Source organism: Capra hircus, chromosome 23, assembly GCF_001704415.2.
Source record: "Capra hircus breed San Clemente chromosome 23, ASM170441v1, whole genome shotgun sequence".
Classification (NCBI taxonomy): domain Eukaryota; kingdom Metazoa; phylum Chordata; class Mammalia; order Artiodactyla; family Bovidae; genus Capra; species Capra hircus.
In genome coordinates, this window is record NC_030830.1 from 36,323,113 (window position 1) to 36,346,916 (window position 23,804).

Below are 23,804 nucleotides of genomic sequence, written 5' to 3' on the forward strand. Positions count from 1 at the left end.
TAAATGAGATAGTATATGAGGATTAGATGAGCAAATGGAACAGTGTGGCATGTATAACAGAAATATTTTCACTTAAATCTGGTGGAAAAGTAAATAAATTACTCTTGCATTCAATTTTTACACGTCTGTTTCTCCAATTAAACAGTATACTTAAGTTCAGAAGTAATTGTATATAAATATTCATTCCAATCACAACAAAGCTATCTAGAAGTAATGTTAAATGATCAGTGGTGGATTAGCACAATTCCTCTTTCTTTTTTTTGTTTTAAATCACCATGGAAATGCCTTATGGTTCTGGTTATGTCACTTCTGAGGGACACTGTCCACCTGAGAGTAGGTAAATGTAACACCTTGATTTCCATTTGGCAAAAAGTATTGCTCCCTCATCTGTATTACTTTTTATATCCCTCATGTCACTTCATACAGAATTCTAATATGGTATGTAGTATACTGTGTCACGACCCAGATAATCACGATGGTGTGATCACTCACCTAGAGCCAGACATCCTGGAATGTGAAGTCAAGTGGGCCTTAGAAAGCATCACTACGAACAAAACTAGTGGAGGTGATGGAATTCCAGTTGAGCTATTTCAAATCCTGAAAGATGATGCTGTGAAAGTGCTGCACTCAATATGCCAGCAAGTTTGGAAAACTCAGCAGTGGCCACAGGACTGGAAAAGGTCAGTTTTCATTCCAATCCCAAAGAAAGGCAATGCCAAAGAATGCTCAAACTACCGCACAATTGCACTCATGTCATACGTTAGTAAAGTAATGTTCAAAATTCTCCAAGCCAGGCTTTAGCAATGTGCTAACCGTGAACTTCCAGATGTTCAAGCTGGTTTTAGAAAAGGCAGAGGAACAAATTGCCAACATCCGCTGGATCATGGAAAAATCAAGACAGTTCCAGGACAAACATCTATTTCTGCTTTATTGACTATGCCAAAGCTTCTGACTGTGCAGATCACAATAAACTGTGGAAAATTCTGAAAGAGATGGGAATAGCAGACTACCTGGCCTGGCTCTTGAGAAACCTATATGCAGGTCAGGAAGCAACAGTTAGAACTGGACGTGGAACAACAGACTGGTTCCAAATAGGAAAAGGAGTGCGTCAAGGCTGTATATTGTCACCCTGCTTATTTAACTTATTGCAGAGTACATCATGAGAAACTCTGGACTGGAAGAAGCACAAGCTGGAATCAAGATTGCCAGGAGAAATATCAATAACCTCAGATATGCAGATGACACCACCCTTATGGCAGAAAGTGAAGAGGAACTAAAAAGCTTCTTGATGAAAGTGAAAGAGGAGAGTGAAAAAGTTGGCTTAAAGCTCAACATTCAGAAAACGAAGATCATGGCATCCGGTCCCATTACTTCATGGCAAATAGATGGGGAAACAGTGGAAACAGTGTCAGACTTAATTTTTTTGAGCTCCAAAATCACTGCAGATGGTGATTGCAGCCATGAAATTAAAAGACACTTACTCCTTGGAAGAAAAGTTATGACCAACCTAGATAGCATATTCAAAAGCAGAGACATTACTTTGCCAACAAAGGTCTGTCTAGTCAAGGCTATGGTTTTTCCAGTGGTCATGTATGGATGTGAGAGTTGGACTGTGAAGAAGGCTGAGCGATGAAGAATTGATGCTTTTGAACTGTGGTGTTGGAGAAGACTCTTGAGAGTCCCTTGGACTGCAAAGAGATCCAACCAGTCCATTCTAAAGGAGATCAGCCCTGGGTGTTCTTTGGAAGGACTGATGCTAAAGCTCAAACTCGAATACTTTGGCCACCTGATGCAAAGAGTTGACTCATTGGAAAAGACTGTGATGCTGGGAGGGATTGGGGGCAGGAGGAGAAGGGGATGACAGAGGATGAGATGGCTGGATGGCATCACTGACTCGATGCACATGAGTTTGGATGAACTCCAGGAGTTGGTGATGGACAGGAAGGCCTGGCGTGCTGCGACTCATGGGGTTGCAAAGAGTCAGACACGACTGAGCAACTGAACTGAACTGAACTCACTGATACTGTGTTAGAGTCACAGTTCATTCAATTTATACCTTGATTTGTTTAAAAAAGAACTATGGCAATTAGTTACCTACTTTTATGTTTATCTTCCTTCCAAAACTGTGTTTCTTGAGTAACTGTATCATATCCATATCCATAGTTTCTGGTCATAAGCTGAAACATAACATACTGATTCTTACTGTGTGGTGAAATGAAGATTTGAAGTGTGCTGTTATAAGCAAATAAGTCTAATATAAAGTTAAGGGGACTCTCTGGGAATCTATGTGAAGATCACAGACATCTCCTTTGGTATATGGGAAACCAAAGTGTGGAATAGTTAAGTGATTTGCCAAAGGTTACATAGCTAGTTAACGGCCAGAACCAAGACTGGAATCTCAAACTCCCATCAACTAGTCCAGATGGCAACCCACTATACTGACCTGCCTTTCAGACCCCAACAATTTAGCATATATCTCTACTACCTCACTCAGCTGCAGCTGTTGCTCACCAATCACTCTTGTGTTGCTAACCCAGTCAGTGCTTTCCACCCTTCACATGCTTGCCCTGTTTGTGGTCTCTGACTCTGCTGAAACCATCTTGCAATTCTTTCCCACCTGAGCTTCAGAGGCATTACACTCACCTAGTTCTTTTATCTCTCTGGCCATTCTTCCTCAGACTTTGTGCACTTCCATTCATCTGCCACAGCCTTAGTGCTTCCTGGGGATCTATCCTTAGTCCTCTTTATCGTTTCTTCTGTGTTTTGATTGATCTCATCCAACCTCTGGACTTAAATGACCAAATTATAAATTAACATCCTCTAAATTTATTTTAACTCAACTTGTCTCCTCACTCACAAATCTGTGTAATTCAACTGTTGATTGGATTTTTATTTCCCTCTGGATGTGAAGGTTCCCTCCATTAAGTCACAGTCACATTGCAGTCATCTCTGAAAGAACCTAATCAATTGCATTCTTTAAATGAAAGAGAATGTAGCAGGGGACCGACTATCATCTTTATTATGGAATGTATTCATTTCCTATTGCTGTTTTAACAACTTACTACAGAGTTGGTGGCTTAAAACAACATAGATCAGAAATCTAAAAATTGAGGCACTGGGAGGGCTGTGTTCTCTCTAGGGCTCTGGGGAAGAATCTTTCCTTGCCTCTTCCAGCTTCCAGAGGCCGCCTGCATTCCTTGGCTCCATCTTCAAAGCTGGCAGTGCAGATTCTTATCCTCTTTCTCTCTGACCTCTGCTTCCATCCTCATCTCTCACTCTCTGACTCTGACCCTCCTGCCTCCAGCCCAGCTGGATAATCCAAGATAATCTCTCCATCACAGATCCTTAATATAACCTGTCTGCAGGACTTCCCTGGGTGGTCCAGAGGTTAAGACTTCATGCTCCCAGTGCAGGGGGAGCAGGTTTAATCCCTGGAACTAAATCCTGAGTGATTCGTGGTGCAGCCAAAACAAACAAACAAAAACCCAAACCAAAATAGCAAAACAAAAAAAAGCAACTAAACAAACAAAACCCTTCAAAGTCCCTTTTGGCACATAAGGTAACATTCACAGGTTCTGGAGATAAGGGCATGAAAATCTTTCAGGACCTGTAATTCTGTATACTACAACTGAAAAAACTGGAATTGAATATTACCTGTGGACAGAGAGCTTCCTAATGCGAAACTCTTGAATTAACTCTGCAGCTCTGGACCAAGCACCCTCAACCCCACCCCCAGGCTTCATTCCTGATGAATCGGAGAAGTACACAAAGATAGTTCCCTGATGGAAGATTTCCTTAAAGAGGTGGGGGAAAATGGATGGGCTACACATATCCAGTTTCTCCTTTGGAATTCACCAATCAGGAAGCCACTTCTCCAGTGAGGAGTGAGCTAAGGCAGGTGCAGTGACATCTGTTAATAAAATATGTAATATGAGTGTAGAATGTTTCCCCAACAAACATGCCCATTTTTTTAATACATGATTGTGGCATGCCTGCATGCTAAGTCACTTCAGTCATGTCGGACTCTTTGTGACCCAATACACCATAGCCTGCTAGGCTCCTGGAGAATCCCACAGAATACATCATCATGCCCCACAAATCCGATCTTCCTACTGGCGGTGTCATCAGCATTATATGATTTCCTGGATTACAAACTGGTGGATGACCCAGATTCATTTTTCTTCACTTCTTGTTAAATGTTTCCACCACCTACCCCAGACATTCTAGAAACTTGGCCTACTCATTTATCCCACAGTCAGTGCTGTCAATGCTACCACCTTAACAGTGCTCACATCTGTCCCTTCCTTTACATTTCCTCTGCCAAAACTTTGGTTAAGGCTCTGATCACTTATCTGGGTTACAGCAGTGGCCTCATAACTGATCTCCCTGCCTCCAGTCTACTTTCACGTCCATACCTTTACTCAGGAAGCTTCCTTTGGCTGGAATTATGTCCTTTCTAGTCACTCTCTCCAAAGCCCCACACCCCGGACCTCCAGTAAGCCCAAGGGTCAAGCAGCACTGACCGTCCAACATTCCCGATAAGACCTGATACTAGGTTTCCCTGACTCCACAGTCTATGCTCTTAACTGCTCTTGCTTGACTGCCGTCCTTATAATAAAGATACTTTGAAGTCTAGTGAGCTTTATACTTTAAAACGCACTTTTGCATGCATTATTTTGTTTTAGCCGCACAATTCTACAACGTAGGTAAGACAAGTATTGTTATCCTCACTTATAAAATGAAGAAACAAGAGTCGGAGGAATTCAAAGCCCGGTCCATCGCACGTTGCTGCGGAGTTAAGGGAGCGTCACTAGGCATTCTTTCACATTAACCTGCACTCAGCCCCAAAGGTCCCGGTTCCTGGAAAAGCCTTCCTGTACTTCGCAAAAGTAGCCGATGGGATCCACTCCAGACGTGACAGCAGTCTGGAGACCCTGCCGTCTACCCTACAGGCGCCCGGGCGATCACGACGGGGACCACCCCGTCTGTAGTGACGCGATCGGTGACGCCATACAGTGACGTGAAGTGACGTAACGCACCGGGAGCCAGGTGCCGGCAGGGCAGCCACACCCTGGAGCCCTTTGATCCGGAAGGCAGCGTGTCGGGCGGCTGCGGGAAAACCGCAAAAGCCGCGGGACGCGACCTCCCGGCCCTGAACCAGTGTAACCGGCCGGCCAGCCGCCGATCGGTTGCTACGTGACGCAAGCGCGCAGAGGCGCGTGCGCGGCCACGGCGCTGTGCGTGAGAGCGGACGCGCGCCGCGGCGGCGGCGGCGGCGGCGGCGGCGAGGACGGCGGCGACGGCAGCGGCCAAGGGGGCGGCGGCTACGAGGAGGGTGCGGAGCGGGCGGAAGAGGTGTCCGTGTGGGCCGTGAGGTCGCAGAGGAACATCGTGGGGGTGAGTAGCCGCGGCCTCGCGGGGGAGGTGGGGCCCGGCCGCACCTGCTGCGCGGGCCCGGGGCGCGGGGACGCGCGCCCCTCCGCGCTCCTCAGCCGCCTACTCCGGGGCGCGGGGAAGGAGCGCCGACGGGGGCTGCCGAGGGTCAGTTCCTGGGCGCGGGCGCTCCGGAAACCGGCAGCCTGCGGCCGGCGGAGGCTTTAGTTCTGGAAGAGTCTGGGGCGTCTGGGGGGCCTCAGGGCGGCACTGCCAGGCTCCCGGGCCGAGGAATCTGAAGCCCGAGAAGTCCGGCTCCCTGAGCAGCCTCGCATCCTGTCTGAGACGAGGCTGCGCGAGACTGAAGGCGAGGAGGAACCGGGAACGCAGTGGTTGGTGTTCGGATAAGTTGGGCCCTGCTGGGGCCCCTCAACGCCCCTGCCCTGGCCCGGCTCCGAGGAGGAGCCGGTTGTTATGGAGAGAGTTGTGAATCAGTGCCCGCCCGCCGCGTCAGACACACCCACGACCGGGGGCAGGAGATCTGTCACTGTGGAGAGGGGGCGGGCAACTTGTTGCCTGGTGTTTCCAACTTCAGGAGTTGTGTGCACGTGTTTGATGCACGCTGAAAGCTTTGTCGGCGCTTAGCATTTTATCACGCTGTTGCTACAGATTTTGAGGCCAAGGGGTGGATAGACATCCTTAGTTCTTCCTCCAAATAAATCAGCTGTTTTATTTCCCTAAACCGTGTTGTACTTCTGTCATTATTAGGGCCAAGTAACTGTGGAGGCGCTGCCTTTTATTTTCTTTAAAAGAAGTACAGGCTTGGTATTTACTAGGCAGAAAACACAGATTCTGTTCAGCGTGTGGCCTGGAAATGTTGATGGTCGGATAAGCCTGATTGGGTGCCGCTTATCATCAGCCCAGTGCTTTCTTAGTGCCTTGGACTCCCTCGCCTAGTGACCATGATCAGGAGAAAGTATTGGAGGTAGGGAGGAAGTCAGTCTTTTCTGATCGTTGATGAAGGCAGTGCCTAGAAACGGTGGAAAGATAGGCTGTACTGAAATTTAATCATGATTTGTGCAAGAAAATTGAAGACAATAACTTGTAACTTCTCATTCAGTTCGAAAAGTGTGTGATTCAGTTTCACAACAGAGGATCTGTAATGTTTGTCACTTGAAGTTCTTATATCTTGGAGCCAGTGATAACCTTGCTCTGTAGCTCTTCAAGTACTGAGACTTCAATATTTTTTGTGCTCTGGACAATAGTAGCTTGTAGGACAGGATCACATTTGTTTCCTTCAGGGCCATGTCTCCAGCACCTGCACAAGTGCTTGCCACAGAGTAGACACAGTAGATATTTATTATACGTGACGCTGTGGATAAGTTGTGTATCAGTGCTTAGCAAGCGTTTAGCTCAGTCCTTAAAGTGGTTAATACATATGCTGCCTGTGCCCAGTATTATGCTATATGTGGGAGGAGGATTGTGGGATTACAAATGACATTGAAAGACCTGGCTTTTTCCCGTTAAGAGTGAAAACAGTATAGCTGGGAAAAGAAAGCATATTATATAAAATAATTATGAAACCAGATGAGGCAGTCTGTAAACAGGTGCTCTGTGAGGTGCTATACTTTAAGTACAGTACAAACTTAGAATTGATCTCATCTTTGGAAAAAGTGGAAACTTTCTTTTAGAGATAAGTCATATGTTTGAGAAAATAGTGTGAATTTGGTCACCGGGGGAATATATTGCAGCGACTTATATGTCCCATGATAGGGGATAATTGGAGAGAGAAGGTTTAGCAGGTTCGGGAGGGAAAGTGTTAAGACTCAGGCAGGCTTATCAGCATCCCACTGATAAACAGAGCCTGCTTCCTGGGAGGGATGGGAGTTGTGTTACTCAGAGTAGAGTCTTAGACAAGAATAAGTGTTATCCTTACTTAAAATGAAAGGATATTATAGTTGAACCAAAAGCACGTATACCTCTGATTTCAGTACTAATTTGAATAAGTGCCTCACTACTGTGCGCTTATCTTATGTATTTAGTCAGCAGTGCATGCCCTCATTTCTAAAATCTGCCTGATGTTGCTGGGGCCGTTCTATTGGAAATGTACTGAAATGATGTACCCAAAGCAATTATCCAGCTACTCTCAGTGACACAGTTTTCCTTGGGATTATCTCTTATAGCGGTCTGTGATGTTTGTAGTTCCTGCTGATCCTGTAAAATATACAAATCATGTTAGCTGGGAAAGGAGTCTATTTGAAGGATACTCAAAAATATTGACAAAAAGATTTTGAGAAAATTGCAGATGCTGCTGCTAAATATTGAACCTTCACTCTTTATCTTTTGTTGTAATGTGAGCTTTCTTTTGAGTGTTGCATAAACCTGAACTTGAATTGCTAACCTGTGTAATGTTGCAACACCAAATGTTGCATTATTTAACAACTCAGCAAATATTTATCGGGTAATGGCTATGGCTGGGCACTGTGTTGGGTGCAGGGACAGTGAAGGAAACACAGTATACCTGAAATATCAAGTGTTATCAGAGGAGACCAACACTAGCCATGACATGTCACAAGAAGAGCTCACTGTTTTTGGAATAAATAAAATGCTGAAGGAATAGATTACTTTGGCTGGGGAAATAAATTGATAGAGTCAGGGAAAACTTTAAAAATGATGGAACTTAGCCCTGAAGGTTAATTAGTATTTTGCCACATGGAAAAGGAAAAACAATCATTCCGTGCAGAGGGGAGAGTATAAGCAGAATTGCCAAAGATTAAAATTAAGTGGTAAAACTTTGAGTTCTTTTTTGTAGGCTTCTTGTATAACAGAAGTGATGAGACAGGAAAGGTATGGTTGGAGCCAAATCATGAGGAAGTCTTTTATTCTAAAAAGCCTAGGCCTGCCAGCACTAATCCTGTGTTGGTGATAAGAGAATGGTGGAAGGTAGAATAATCAGATCAGAAAGTGAAGTGGCCGTTCATGTGCAGAGTTGCTTTAGAGTGGAGAGGCAGGGAAACCAATTAGGATGTAGGTCAGAGGTGCCCATATCTTGAAGAGGAACAGTGGGAATGGACAGCTTGTAAAGATATTTTAGATGTTAAAATCTGTGAATGTTATGGACAGCTAGAGGTGAGAGAGACTGAGAGGTCAGAAGTGGCACTGATGATTATGAGGACATTAGATTAGAAAACAGGAGGAGGAACAGATTTACAATGGAGGGAAGAAATGATGGCATGTTAATTTTAAGGCCTCTGGGTGGAGTTTAGAGAGGTCCATTAGCTAACTGGAAGTTCTACTCCAGAGTTTATCAGACTTTAGAAGTAATTGTCATATAACTGACAGCCTCCAAGGCTACCGTGTAGTAGCATTGTAGGACTTAATATAGTCTTTGGAGTTAGGAAAACCCAAAGTCAAATTCTTATGCCTCTGTTGATTAGATTAAGTAACCTTAGACAACTTACTTAGCATCTCTAAACCTATGTTTTTTTTTTCCCCCTGAAAAGTGGGGTTAATAATACTTGAATTGTTTTGGCAATTAAGATAGTATGTACACAACAGGACAGTGCTTGGACGATAAATGCTTAATAAATGACAGCTGTTGCTGTTAGTTGTTGTAATAGTTACAGCTGCAGAGATAGTGGAAGAAGATAATCCTACCCAGAAAAGTTGAGAAGGAGAACTGGAAAGAACATGGAGTGGAACTTTTGGATGGTTTCTCAAACTTGAGCATTCATCAGAAATACCTGGAGGCTTTGGTAAGACACAGATTTCTTGGTGTCCCACCTCCACAGTTTCTGATTCAGTAAGTCTGGCAGGGGCTCTTGAATTTGCGTTTTGAATAAGTTCCCATGTGATGCTAATGTTGTTATTCCCGAGAACCACTGATTTAGAGGATTGGTGAAGGAAGAGGGGCCAGCATAGAGGCTAACGAATAGATTGAGGTTGATGGAGGATTCAGAGAAAGTTTAGAGCAAAATAAGGAAGTAAGAGCCTGGAGAACCACCATTCTGCTTTCCAGTTCCATGAACTTCAACTCATTCTTATTTCTGTTTCATCCAGAGTTTGGTATAATGCTTGGCACATAACATTGTTTGAACGAACCTTTGAAACATCTTAACAATGTCCTTGTGGGTGATTGCAAGTACTAACATTCCTTCATCCACTTTTATCTCTGCAGTTTCACTGAGAAGATACTGTTTCTAATTTTATAGAGACACATAAACACAATAACTGCAGAAAATTTCTTTCAGATAGATGAGGCATAACTAGGTGCTTTTGACTCTGAATTAGATGCCCCTGCCCTCTTCTAAATGTCAGAGAGCCCAGTTAGAAAATAATTGTCAGTAACAAGTGCCAAGACTCTGCTCAATGTTATGGGGCATCCTGGGGGGGAGGGAAGTTTGGGGGAGAATGGATACAAGATATGTACGGCTGAGCTCCCATCACTGTTCACCTGAAACTGTGACAACATTGTTAATCAGCTTATACCCCAGTACAAAATAAAAATTTTATTTTAAAAAGTCTGAACATTCTGTCTTAAAAATATGCCAAGATTACAATCTGTATCTTTTATTAGGTACTTTGAAGGTTTATAGAATAAGAAAATAATATACTTTGTGTACCTGGGATGTTTACAAGAGGATGGGCAAAACTCAAAGAAACAGAATGAGATAAAATCACAGAAATGTGGATGGAGGGGTACAGGAACATAAGGACTTCTTTCTTTGCTGATGTACTTTGGGTCTTACATTACTTGTGTACTCATATAGCACAAATGTTAGTGCTAATATCATAGATGTTAGTCCTACATCTATGATAGGAAGTTATGAGGGAGTTCTTCTGTTTTGCTGTTGTCGTTCAGTTGCTCACTTGTGTCCAACTCTTTGCAACCCCATGAGCTATACTATGCCAGCCCTTCCTGTCCTTCTCCATCTCCCGGAGTTTGCTCAAACTCATGTCCATTGAGTTGGTGATGGCATCTAGCCATCTCATCCTCTGTTGTCCCCTTCTCCTTCTGCCTGCAATCTTTTCCAGCATCATGGTCTTCTCTAGTGACTCGGTTCTTCGCATGAGGTGGCCAAAGTATTGGAGCTTTAGCAGCAGTACTTCCAATATTCAGGGTAGATTTCCATTGATTGACTGGTTTGATCTCCTTGCTGTCCAAGGGACTTTCAAGAGTCTCCTCCAACACCACAGTTCGAAAGCACCAATTCTTCAGTGCTCAGCCTTCTTTATGGTCCAACTCTCACATCCATACATGACTACTGGAAAAAATATAGCTTTGGCTATATGGAACTTTGTTGGCAAAATGATGTCTCTGCTTTTGACTGTGTTGTCTAGGTTTGTTATTGCTTTTCTTCCAAGGCGCAAGTGTCTTGTAATTTCATTGCTGCAGTCACCATTCATAGTGATTTTTAGCCCAAGAAAATAAAGTCTGTCACTGTTTCCACTGTTTCCCCATCTATTTGCCATGAAGTGATGGGACCGGATGCCATGATCTTCATTTTTTTAATATTGAGTTTTAAGCCAGCTTTTTCATTCTTCTCTTTCGCTTTCATCAAGAGGCTCTTTAGTTCCTCTTCACTTTCTGCCATTAGCATGGTGTCATCTGCATATCTGAGGTTATTGATATTTCTCCCAGCAATCTTGATTCCAGCTTGTGCTTCATCCAGCCTGATGTTTCTAATGATGTATTCTGCATATAAGTTAGATAAGCAGGGTGACAATATACAGCCTTGATGTACTCCTTCCCCAATTTTGAACCAGTTCATTGTCCCATGTCTGGTTCTAACTGTTGCTTGACCTGCATACAGGTTTCTCAGGAGGCAGGTAAGGTGGTCTGGTATTCTCATCTGCATTCTAAGATATGCAGATGATACCACCCTAATGGTAGAAAGTGAAGAAGAACTAAAGAGCCTCTTGATGAGATGGCTGGATGGCATCACTGACTCAATGGACATGAATTTGGGCAAACTCTGGGAGGTAGTGAAGGACAGGGAAGCCTGGCGTGCTGCAGTCCATGGGGTCACAAAGAGTCAGACATGACTGAGTGACTGAACAACAACAAATCTGCATGTCTGAAGTTGTTGATATTTCTCCTGACAATCTTGATTCCAACTTGTGATTCATCCAGCCCTGCATTTTGCCTGGTGTACTCTGCACAGAAGTTAAATACGCAGGGTGACAGTATACAGCCTTGCTATACTACTTTCCTAATTTTGAACCAGTCCGTTGTTCCATGCGTGGTTCTAACTGTTGGTTCTTGATCTGCATACAGGTTTCTCAGGAAGCAGGTAAGATGGTCTGGTATTTCCATCTCTTTAATAATTTTCTTTATTATGATCCACACAGTCAAAGGCTTTAACGTAGTCAATGAGGCAGAAGTAGATGTTTTTCTGGAGTGTGCTTGCTTTTTCTATGATCCAACAGATGTTGGCAATTTGATCTCTGGTTCCTCTATGTTTTCTAAATCTAGCTTATATGTCTGGAAGTTCTCAGTTCACATACTGTTGAATCCTAGCTCGAAGGATTTTGAGCATTACCTTGCTAGCATGTGAAATGAGTACAATTGTATGGTAGTTTGAACATTCTTTGACATTGCCCTTCTTTGGGATTGGAATGAAAACTGCTATATAAGGAAATCAGACAATAGTTGTGCAAAGATATAAACACATTAAAAAGAGATTTCAGGAGTTAAATTGTAGCTAGACCTGTTAGCTACTCAGCATGCCTCATTTGGCTCTTGTTCACTGAATTTATTCTTTCTACTAACATTCGTTCATTAAGTATATACTATGTGCCAGAGACTGTGCCGAGTGCTACACATAGAGTAATGCTAATTGCTCTGCTTATCCAACACTGGCTTCTGTTAGGGATCTGGTGGCTCAACGGTAAAGAATCTGCCTGCAATGTGGGAGACTTGCATTTGATCCCTTAGTTGGGAAGAACGCCTGGAGGAGGAAATGGCAACCCACTCTAGTATTCTTGCCTGGAGAATCCCATGGACAGAGGAACCTGGCAGGCTACAGTCCACAGGGTCACAAAGAGTCCAACGTGACTGAAGCGACTTGTCAGGGCATGATATACACCTTTGTGAAAGGAAGATCTGATGCCTGAATTTTACAATCTTAAGACTATATTGTTATGAGTAGACATTAAGAATATTCGTTGGAAGGACTGATGCTGAAGCAGAAACTCCAATACTTTTGCTACCTGATGCAAAGAGCTGACTCATTGGAAAAGACCCCAATGCTGGGAAAGATCGAGGGCAAGAGTAGAAGGGGCTGACAGAGGATGAGATGGTTGGATGGCATCACCAGCTCAATGGACATGAGTTTGAGCAAACTCAAGGAGATAGTGAAGGACAGGGAAGCCTGGCATGCTGCAGTCCATGGGATTGCAAAGAGCTGGACATGACTGAGTGACTGAACAACAGCAAATATTAATATGAGTAGACACTGAGGACTTGAAGATAAATTTTTTCAGCCCTATGTATGTATGCTAGAGCCATGAGAGAATATAGAGATTTACAGAAATTTTTAAAAATTTTATTTATTTTTATTTTTGGCTGCGCTGGGTTCCATTGCTTTGTGCGGGCTTTCTCTACTACTGTGTTGTAGTATGCTGGCTTCTCCTTGCGGTGGCCTCACTTGTTGTGGAGCATGGGCTTTGGTCGTTACAGCACACAGGCTTAGTAGTTGCAGCGTGCAGGCTCTAGGGCATGCAGACTTAAGTGGTTTTGGCACAGGGTCTCATTAGTTGGGGCTCTCGGGCTCTTGAGTGCTGGCTCAGTACTGTGGTGCTCGGGCTTGGTTGCTCTGTGGCATGTGGAATTTTCCCAGAGCAGGGATTGAACCTGTGTCCCCTGCATTGTCAGGCAGATTCTTATCCACTGTGCCACCTGGAAAGTCCAGAAAAATTTTTTAAAGCAGTCAAATAATATATAATTTGGTAGAGGAGAAAAACATATTTCTCTCGGTTCATGAACTGAGAATTCCAGATGTTCAAGCTAAACTTAGAAAAGGCAGAAGAACCAGAGATCAAATTGCCAGTGTCCGTAGGATCATTGAAAAAGCAAGAGAATACCAGAAAAACATTTGCTTCATTGACTATGCTAAAGCCTTTGACTGTGTGGATTACAACAAACTGTGAAAAATTTTTAGAGATGGGACTACCAGACCACCTTACCTGTCTCCTGAGAGACCTGTATGCAGGTCAAGAAGGAACAGTTAGAACCAGACATGGAACAACAGACTGGTTCAAAATTGGGTAAGGAGTACGTCAAGGCTGTATGTTGTCACCCTGCTTATTTAACTTATATGCAGAGTACATCATGCGAAATGCCAGGCTGGATGAAGCACAAGCTGGAATCAAGATTGCTGGGAGAAATATCAATAACCTCAGATATGCAGATGACACCATGCTAATGGCAGAAAGCGAAAAGGAACTAAAGAGATTCTTAATGAAAGTGAAAGAGGAAAGTGAAAAAGCTGGCTTGAAACTCAGCATTCAAAAAATGACCAGCGGCATTCAGTCCCATCAAGTGAGTGAAAGTTGCTCAATTGTGTCCAACTCTTTGAGACCCCATGGACTGTACAATCCATACAATTCTCTAGGCCAGAAAACTGGAGTGGGTAGCCTTTTTTTTCTCCAGGGGATCTTCCCAACCCAGGGATTGAACTCAGGTCTCCCGGATTGCAAGCAGATTCTTTACCAATTGAGCCACAGGGGGAGCCTTGTCGGTCCCATCACTTCATGGCGAATAGATGGGGAAACAGTGGAAATGCTGACAGACTTTATTTGTCTGCAGCCATGAAATTTAAAAGGCGTTCATTGGAAGAAAAACAATGACAAAGCTAGACAGTATATTAAAAAGCAGAGACATTACTTCTCCAACAAAGGTCTGTCTAGTTTTTTCAGTTTTTCCAGTAGTCATGTATGGATGTGAGAGTTGGACCATAAAGAAGGTTGAGTGCTGAAGAATTGATGCTTTTGAACCGTGGTGCTGGAGAAGACTCTTGAGAGTCCCTTGGACAGCAAGGAGATCCAACCAGTCCATCCTAAAGGAGATCAGTCGTAGCTGTTCATTGGAAGGACTGATGTTGAAACTGAAATTCCAATACTTTGGCCACCTGATGGAAGAACTGACTCATTGGGAAAGACTCTGATGCTGGGAAAGACTGAAGGCAGGAGGAGAAGGGGACAACAGAGGATGAGGGCTGGATGGTATCATCGACTCGATGGACGTGGATTTAAGCAAGCTCCCTGTACCTCCCTGGTGGCTCAGATGGTAAAGTGTCTGCCTACAATGTGGGAGACCTGGGTTCAATCCCTGGGTCGGGACGATCTCCTGGAGGAGGAAACGGTAATCCACTCCAGTATTCTTGCCTGGAAAATCCCATGGATGGAGGAGCCTGATAGGCTACAGTCCATGGGGTTGGGAAGAGTCAAACATGACTAAGCTACTGAACAACAAAATAGAATATGATATGTTATATAAATATTGATCACAGTCTAGGTTCTCTAATATTTGAACACCTGAGTGTTCAGTTTCGATTTCAGCTTGTAAGCTTTTATAATATTCCAGAAATTATAGTGTATCGTAAATCCTTATTAATCTCCTGGGCTACCTTTTGGGTCTTTATGTGACGCACAAAATATTCTGGCAGTCTGTGTCCTTGTTTTCTTGGTTTGGAAATATAGTTGCTTCTGCTGCTGCTGCTGCTAAGTCACTTCAGTCGCATCTGACTCTGTGTGACCCCGTAGACGGCAGCCCACCAGGCTCCCCCATCCCTGGGATTCTCCAGGCAAGAACACTGGAGTGGGTTGCCATTTCCTTCTCCAGTGCATGAAAGAGAAAAGTGAAAGTGAAGTCGCTCAGTCGTGTCCGACTCTTTACGACCCCAGTGTAGCCACCAGGCTCCTCCATCCATGGGATTTTCCAGGCAAGAGTACTGGAGTGGGGTGCCATTGCCTTCTCCATTGGAAATATAGTGCATATAAGCAAAAACGGTCAGCCACTGTTTACCAAGTGGTTGCATTATGCTAGGCCTTTGCTACTCATAATTGGATATTATCCTCTTTTATTAATTAGGCAGCTGAGTTTCAGAATGGGGAGAACAGTTTGCCTGTGTTTGTTACCAGTGAGGTGGGACAGGTGTGCAGCCCCATGCTTGGTCTCCACAGCCGCACTCTTCAGTGCCGTCAGCGTGGGACCCTAGTAGGGAAATATCTAGATGAAGAAATCCAATCTTGTGTCTGCTGATTTGGGGGAAGTTGTTTGAGAAGTAAGACTTTTAATAACTGCCTGAATGATTGAAACAATTTGATAATATTGTTAGAAATGGAGAAGAAAATGAGGTAGACAATTAAAGGCCCCCATGTGGATTTTCCTGTGAAGACCTGCTATATTTGACCCAAAAGTTTTTGGTTGACTGACAGGTTATTTTACATAAACATTCAGATTTCCCATTCTCTATGCATAGGTGCAGTCTTCTGGAGGAAGAGTTGTACTTTTCCAAGCTAATGACATTTAAAGTAAATTCAGAACTCCTTTTTTATCACTTAGTGAAAAATGTCTTGGTGCTTCACCCCAAATTGAAATTTCTCAGCTAATCGTCTTTCTTTCCACACCACTTATTCCTTTCACTCACTCAAGTGTTTATTTTTTAAATCTATTTACAAGCTAGATACTTGTGTATATATTCTACTTCTGGTTTGATGTTCTTATTCTGATACCTTTTGAGTCCAATTTTATACATTCCTGGGAATAGTGACTATAATTATCTTTGTAAAGCATAGTTGATTTCCACTAATTTCATAATAAACTTTTAAGTAAAGTTAAAATTATAAAAATGGATAAATATTAAACCCTGTATTTGTTATCTATTGCTATGTGACAAATTGGGGCTTTTCTGGTGGCTCAGCTGTAAAGAATCTGCCCGCAGTACAGGAGATGCAGGTTTGATCCCTGGGTCTGGAAGGCCCCGAGGAGGAGGAAATGGCAATACATGCCAGTATTTGTGCCTGAAAAATCCCAAGTATTCGTGCCTGAAAAATTCCGTGGAGAGAGGAGCCTGGGATTGCACAGTTGGACAGGACTGAAGTGACTGAACATGACATGTAACAAATTACGTCTAAATTTAGCAGCTTAAAATGACAAATATTTCTTATCTAACAGTACCTATGGGTGAGAAATTTAGCTGGGTGGATTCTGACTCAATTGTAGACATTCTGTGACAGGTCATCTAAAGACTTGAAAGGGGCTGGAGGATCTGCCTCCGTGATGGCTGCAGCCTCAGGTCTTTGTAGGGCTGCTTGATTATCCTCGCAGCATGTCAGCTGGCTTTACCCAGAGTAAGTGATACAAGAGGAAACCACATGCCTTATATACCCTATCTTGACGACACAGTGCCACAACATTCTCTTTGTTGTAAGTGGGTCACTGAGTCCAACCCACATTCAAGGAAAGCCTTTTAGGCTCCACCGTTTTGGGGAGGATGTAAAAAGTTTGTAGACATGTTTTGAAACAACCATGGATCTGTCATATGAAGTCGTTTTCTCAGCTGAAATTGATTACCTTTGTTGTAGCACGTGCTGTAGTGTTTCTGACTTGTGTATTCACCATATTTTCTGGAAGGATGCTTTGGAGAAAAGGTAGTATTTTTTGAAATGTGAAGCAAGGTTTTATAAATTAAGTTTCATTGGTGATTTTTCTCTTTCCCCTGAATTTCTTTTTTTTTAAAGTTAATTTATCTATTTGACTGTGCTGCATCTTAGTTGTGGCATGTGGAATCTAATTCCCTGAGCAGGGGTTGAACCCAGGCCCCCTGCATTGGGAGTGTGGAGCCTTAGCCACTGGACCACCAAGGAAGTCCCTCCAGTAGCCATTTGACTTTCAGAAGCCCTTCCTGGCCTTTCAGCTTATGAATTGCCCTATGTGAAGCATGGGGGCTGCTGCTTGGGGAGGCCCAGGCCCCATGGGCATAAGTTATAGGTAGCAAGGTGACCCATCTGTATCATCCAGAACTGAGCTGGCACCATTGTGCCCCAGGCCAGGACAGTGTCCCCTGCCCACTGTTGGATATTTAAAAAATTTTTGCATCTTATTAGCTTTATTTCTAACATAGCTGGAATCTATTCCAATTAAGAGGTTATTAATGGCTTTGATAAGAACGGTTTCAGTGGAGCAATGGGCTGATAATGAGTGGATTCAGGAGTGAATTGCAGGTTAGGAAGAGGTGACCGTGGGTAAAGATAGTCTTATGAAAAGTTGAGTAAATACTGGAAAAGGAATTAAAAACTTTGTGTAAAGTACAGTATTGAAAAACTGACATAAGATTTCCCTGGTGGTGCCGTAGATGGGAATCCACCTGCCAGTGCAGTAGGCATGGGTTTGACCCCTGGTCTGGGGAGATTCTACATGCTGCGGGCAGCTAAAACCTGTGCACCACCACTACTGAAGCCCAAGTGCCCAGAGCCTGTGCTCCGCCCCGGGAGAAGCCACCACAGTGCGCAGCCCGTGCACCACGACCAGAGAGGAGCCCCTGCTCACCGCAGCTAGAGAAAGCCCGTGTGCAGCAATGAAGACCCAGCACAACCAAAAAATTAAATAATTTCAAAAAACTGACCTATCTGCTGTCCACCTTTGCTAAGCTGATATGGGCTCAGTCCAGCAAGCTGAAAGTATTTTAAACCGTTGAGGGGTATAGGCTTAATTCCTGAGGCTTGGAGTCAGCTGCTTCCTCTGCAACCTCCTAGTGAGTCCTTCTGTTCCTGAATGAAATATATAGTTTGCTCTAATTTGTATATCCATGCAGTATACATTGGAGAAGGCAGTGGCACCCCACTCCAGTACTCTTGCCTGGAAAATCCCATGGACGGAGGAGCCTGGTGGGCTACAGTCCATGGGGTCACTAAGAGTCAGACACGGCTGAGTGACACCACTTTCACTTTTCACTTTCATGCATTGGAGAAGGAAATGGCAACCCACTCCAGTGTTCTTGCCTGGAGAATCCCAGAGACGGGGGAGCCTGGTAGGCTGCCGTCTATGGGGTCGCACAGAGTTGGACGCAACTGAAGCGACTTAGCAGCAGCAGCAGTAAACCTGTCAGAAGATCATCGCCAAATGTACATCATCCTAAATGATGTTTGGTTAAAAAAAATAAAAAATGTGATAGGGCAGATTAGTGGAGGAAGCCCAGGGCAAGAAAAGGATAGTTATGGGGTATTATGTGTCAAGCATATACTGTATCCTTCATGTGTTTTGTATTATTTCACTGCATCTTCATAACCACCCTACCAGGGTTGTGGTTATCCCCATTTTCTGGTTGAGGAGATTTAGAACCCATAGCCTTATCTCCCCTTACCTTATCCTAGTTTGTGCCACTGATGGCTGTAAGCTTGGACAGTTTTCTCAGTTTCCTCATTTGTAAAAAACCATGGTTATGATCCTTAAGTCCTTTCTAGCTCTAGGCTCCTGGGAATCTGTAAATAGTTACTAAATAGTGTTGCTATTGGGTATGAAAAAAGGCTATTCAGGGTATTTCCCCCTTCAGTGAATTAATAACTTAGTGGTAACACTGTCCGGTTGTCCAGACTAAATAATTTATTTTCCCATCACACAGTGTGTACCCATTATGTATGTGGCCTTAGAAGGCTACTGTAAAATAAATCAAGTAAATGGGCTCGGTGACAGGCTCTCCATCAGTTGTTACTAGCCCTGGGCACAGAGGCTCAGAGCTACCTGCGAGACTGTGACGATTTTAAAGTGTGTTATAGGTTAAGTACTAAGTATTTTTATTAATTTAGAGAGCATTTGGCATGTGGCCTTTAAAAATTACATTATTATGTTATCATAAATCTTGATTAAGGCAACAAAATGTATTTACTATGGCCAGCTTCACAGCTGGGGTGAAATCTTCTATAGTGTGTATAATGAGCTGCTAGATGATGGTGATTCTCTGTTCACATCTAAAAAACGAGAGTTGGGAAATTAATTAGAAGCTTTAAAAGTCTATTTAAGTGTGAAAATTAATTTCAAATAACAGTATCATGTGCCCAGTGAGTACTAAATAATTGAGAAGGAGGAGGGATAAAAGGAAATTTTGAGGCTTTCAAACCTTCTTAAGTCCATTTTGGGAAAAGGTTAGAACAACAATATTATGCTACTGTGATTTTCAAAGACATCCGTTACAACATGATGTGTAAAGAAACAAAATTAGCAAGTAGTAAGCATTTTAAGATTAAATATCCTAATTTTTTCAGTGTGTTCTAGATACAGTGTCCTGGCAAGCAGAAGCTATGGTTATGGACTCTCTCCTCAGAAGGCATTATGAAAATTTATAGAGACAGTTTGGTTTTCTAATTTGGTTGAAATGCATATTATTTTATTATAAATTATTAAAAAATCTCTCCCTTATAGCTAATGTATTTTTTATAACTAACTAGTAGGTTCTCAATCTATGAATTTTATTACAGAACAGTAGGCAATATAGCAAAATTTTTATTATAAAAAGTGGGTGTTGAGTCTGATAGGGTTGATGCCCACTGCATTAGTTTTCTGTTGATGTGCCACAAACTTAGAGCTTGAAACTGCAGCCCCTCATGATAATTTCTGTAGGTCAGAAGTCCAGGCATGGGATAGCTATATTCTCTGCTCTGGGTCTTACCAGGCTGAATTTGAGGGGACTGCAGGGGCTGTGGTCTCATCTGAGATTTGGGGTCCTCCACCAGGCTCTTTGGTTGTTAGCAGAATGACTGAGGTCCTCATTTTCTTACTGGCTGTCTGCTGGGGGTCCCTCTCAGCTCCTAGAGGCCACTTTCAGGTCTTAACTACAGGGCTCTCTCACAACCTGACAACTTCTTCAAAGCCAGCAGGAGAACCTCTCCAGTTGACTGGAGTGTCTCATATAAGGTTGCCTGATTACAGGATTGACTATATGCCAAAGCCCTGTGGTCTGAGGGAGCTTATCATGTGCCAAGGAACATTAGGGAAATGACTGTGGAGTCAGAAGGGAGCCAAACTCCATAAGCCTCAAGGCCTAGTTAAATGTTTTTCCTTCTCTTGTATTTAGAGGCTTGGGAAGCCACTGAAGGTATTTAAGTGGGGATGAGTCATGGAGGGGTTGAGGGAAAGAGTTCATAATCAGTTTTAGAATGTGACATTCAGTCTGGTTGCTGTATGGAGACAGTTTGGAGTAAAAACAGAGAGATGGGTTAGAAAGATGGTCTGAGTGAGAGGCAGGGGTGGTGTGGACTAGAATGAAGTTGCCAAGAAGTAAATGAGTTTGAGAGCTCATTTAGGAGGTGAAATTAAAAGGCTTGCTGATAGATTAGGTATGGGAGGTAAGGTTGAAGTAGATGTCATTCTGGTTTCCATAATTGGGTTCACAGAGCTGGGGAACATTGTAGGGCAGGTTTTTTAGTGGCAGAGATGTGTAGGGAGGACAAAGTGAATTTTGAAGTACTTTTGAGGTAACCAAGTAGAGAGATAAACTAGGAAGTGGGATGTTGAGGTCTGGAATTCAGGGAAGAGAGATGTTAATATCTATATGGCCTTTTTTTGTTAATTTTGAGGACTTAAATATGCTAGAAACTGTATTAGCTACTGGGAATGTAAAGAGGACTAAGACATTAATTCAGTATTTGTTGCATGAATTCGTTATTACTCTCTGGAAGTTTGCTTACTAATAAGACAAATCACTAACAAGATCACTGGATACTGTTAATGGGGCAGTGATGGAGGAAAACAAGCTGATTTCAAAGCACGTAAGAGAGACACCTGACGAAGACTAGCAGTATCAGTGGAGGCTGTTGCTGAAGGGTGTGAGGTCTGTTCCTGAACCTCGAAGAGCAGGCAAATTTAGCCAGATGAGGAGAATATAAGAATTTCCAGTAGTAAAAGCTTGATTGTATGAGGGAAGACAATGAAATCTCAGGAGAGCCAACAGTTCCCAATCCCTGGTTTTCACTATAGGCTGGACAAGTGGTGGTAAGGCAGTGTCTGTGCTTAAGTTGGGTGTTTATGTGGTGGTCTGGACCTCTGATGTAGTTGGCTTTGCTCTGCAACCATTTTGGAGAGAGAAGAGTGTTCAGTAGTTGGAACGGACTTCAGAGAACTTTAACCCTTTCTTCTCATTTACGAGTGAGGTTACCAGTAGCCAAGGAGTATACTTGGCTGCTACCTTGTTAGCAAATCTGTCTCCCGGTGTCCAAGCTAAGCTTCATCAAATTGCTACAGTAATGGCCATGCCCTTTTAATTGTGTGTTTCTATGTCCTCTGACACATTCATGTGGAGGAAAGTGTACTGGAAATACTCAGATGCTGCCGCCGAGTAGTGTGGGTCTCTATGGGTGCTGTGTCTTTGGAAAAGAAACGCGAAATTCTCTCTGGACTGTCTGTGTGTGTGCCCTCTTTCCATTTTTTTATCCACTTGTATCTGTCCTTTCCCCCCCTCATGTATTAGCGAATAATAATAATAGTATAGTGGAGTGATAATAGTGGTTAATACTGAACATTTATTATGTGTCAGGCACCATAGTAATTGTTTTACCTTACTTAATTCTACCAGCAGTCCTGTAAGATATAGTACTTTAGTACCACCACATTTTATAGAAGAAAACATGGAGGCTTAGAAAAACAAGGCTTAGAAACCCACTGTGTCAAGGGTTATACAGTAATAAGTATAACTGGATACTTTTTACTCCCTTTTCTAATACAATTTATAAGCAGTTCTGCCAGGAGAAACATGATGGGAGCTACAAATGCAAGCTATGTTTGTGATTGAAACTTTTTAATAGTCATGATGAAGGAAAGAAAAACAGGTCAAATTAATTTAGAGATATTTTTATTAAGCCTAGTATATCTAAAGTATTGTCCTTTCAACATCTCAGTGTGAAAAAATAAGTAGGATGTTTTCATAAGTCTTTGAAATACAGTGTTTATTTTATAGCATGTCTCAACTTGGACTAGCCATGAATTCAAGGGTTCAGTGACTAGGTACCATTTTGGCTAGTGCAACTCCAAGGGGGCAGGAGAGTGCATGAAAATTCTGTCCTGCTGAGTGGAGAGAGGGAGAACCTGCTGAAAAATATGCAGATGAAACCAACGAAGAAGGCAGAGGGGTAATTCCTGGGTCTTATCCAGCAAGCACGGGCAAGTGGAGAAAAATTTTCTCTCCTATCGCCCTGAAGCTAAATGAGGTATCTTTTTTTTTTTTCCCACATTTAGACTCAGCATTTTTGTATAGTGTTATGGGTAGTTTCCATAGTGGTCTGATCCTTAAGTACTTTTGGGAATAAAGATGCATTTGTGACTGGCCACCAGATGTTGGAATGTTGTTTCTGTGGGAAACACTTAAGAATTCTAAAACCTGTACATTACTTGATTTTGGAATGTCATCTTCTGTTAATTGTGAAAGGGTTAAGATTGGAGAACAAACGGTAGTGATCGCTTGCTGTGTGAACGCTTTAAGTTACAGGTGTTACAGCACAGGAGAAAAGCAGTTAGCTCTTCAAGTTTGTATTTATGGGTAATGCTCATCACCTGTTACTTTCTTCACCCTGTAGCTAGGCGACACCCAATTGCTTGTTGAGTTGAATATTAGCTGAGAAGCAAATATACCTGGAACTGAGCTGTGTGAATCATTTCCTTTGTGAACTTTTCATTCTTAAACACTTGCTTTCCTTCAGTCCTTCCCCTTAGAAAAAGCAACACGGGCTTATCCCAACAAACTAAATAATACTGGCATGTAGAAAGAACAGCCCTATCCTTCCTCTGTTCTGAGAGTGCACACCTGTGCACTACAAAGCACGTCAGCTGGTGTTCTACGTTTTTGTGGATGGAAAAATACAATAGTGATATAGCAAAGATTTTTTACCGGAATGTTAACTCTCAGGACTATACTGTTGTTAATGCTTGTTTACATTCTTGAAGTATCTATAGAGTTTGCAATAGAAAAACCATAAATCACGAGACGCTTAGGAAGAGAACACCAAGAAAGGTGCTGCATAATAATTGTGTTTTAAGTTTTAAAATACTTGAAAAATATGAGAAACAACATGCAAAGTGTGATACGGAATATAGCCTTGATTAGCGAAGTGGAAATTTGGAAACCAAACACCTGTTGAATATTAGGGGGGGGCAGAACGTCTTAATGAAAACATTTGGTTGTAAACTGTTGAGAGAGATTTTTAAGATGTGCACATGTATTTTTATAATCAGCTCCTGAGAGTGACTTGGAGTCCCAAGTTTGTGTCTCCAACCTGTGTGGTTCATTTCATTCCAGTGTGATATTTGTTTGTTGAATATTGTCCTTGTGGGATGCGAGAAAGACCTAGTCACTGCCCTCCAGGATTTTGTTTTGGCTTATTTTAGCTATTAAAAATCTCTTATGTACTAAAAATCTGTTCCATCAGTGTTTGCTCTTTTC

At 42.8% G+C, this 23,804-nt stretch overlaps 1 protein-coding gene across 3 annotated transcripts in view; it reads left to right on the forward strand.

Moving 5' to 3' along the window:
- Nucleotides 5,149-23,804, forward strand: part of BTBD9 (BTB domain containing 9) — a 414,205-nt gene continuing 395,549 nt past the window's right edge. Inside the window, exon 1 of one of the 3 annotated variants that reach the window (XM_018038719.1) lies at nucleotides 5,149-5,397. The gene's annotated coding sequence lies outside the window, so the exon portion shown is untranslated. Of the gene's footprint in view, nucleotides 5,398-5,513; nucleotides 5,766-23,804 lie in introns of those variants that run through there. The other 2 variants (XM_018038717.1, XM_018038718.1) reach the window with 2 other exon arrangements.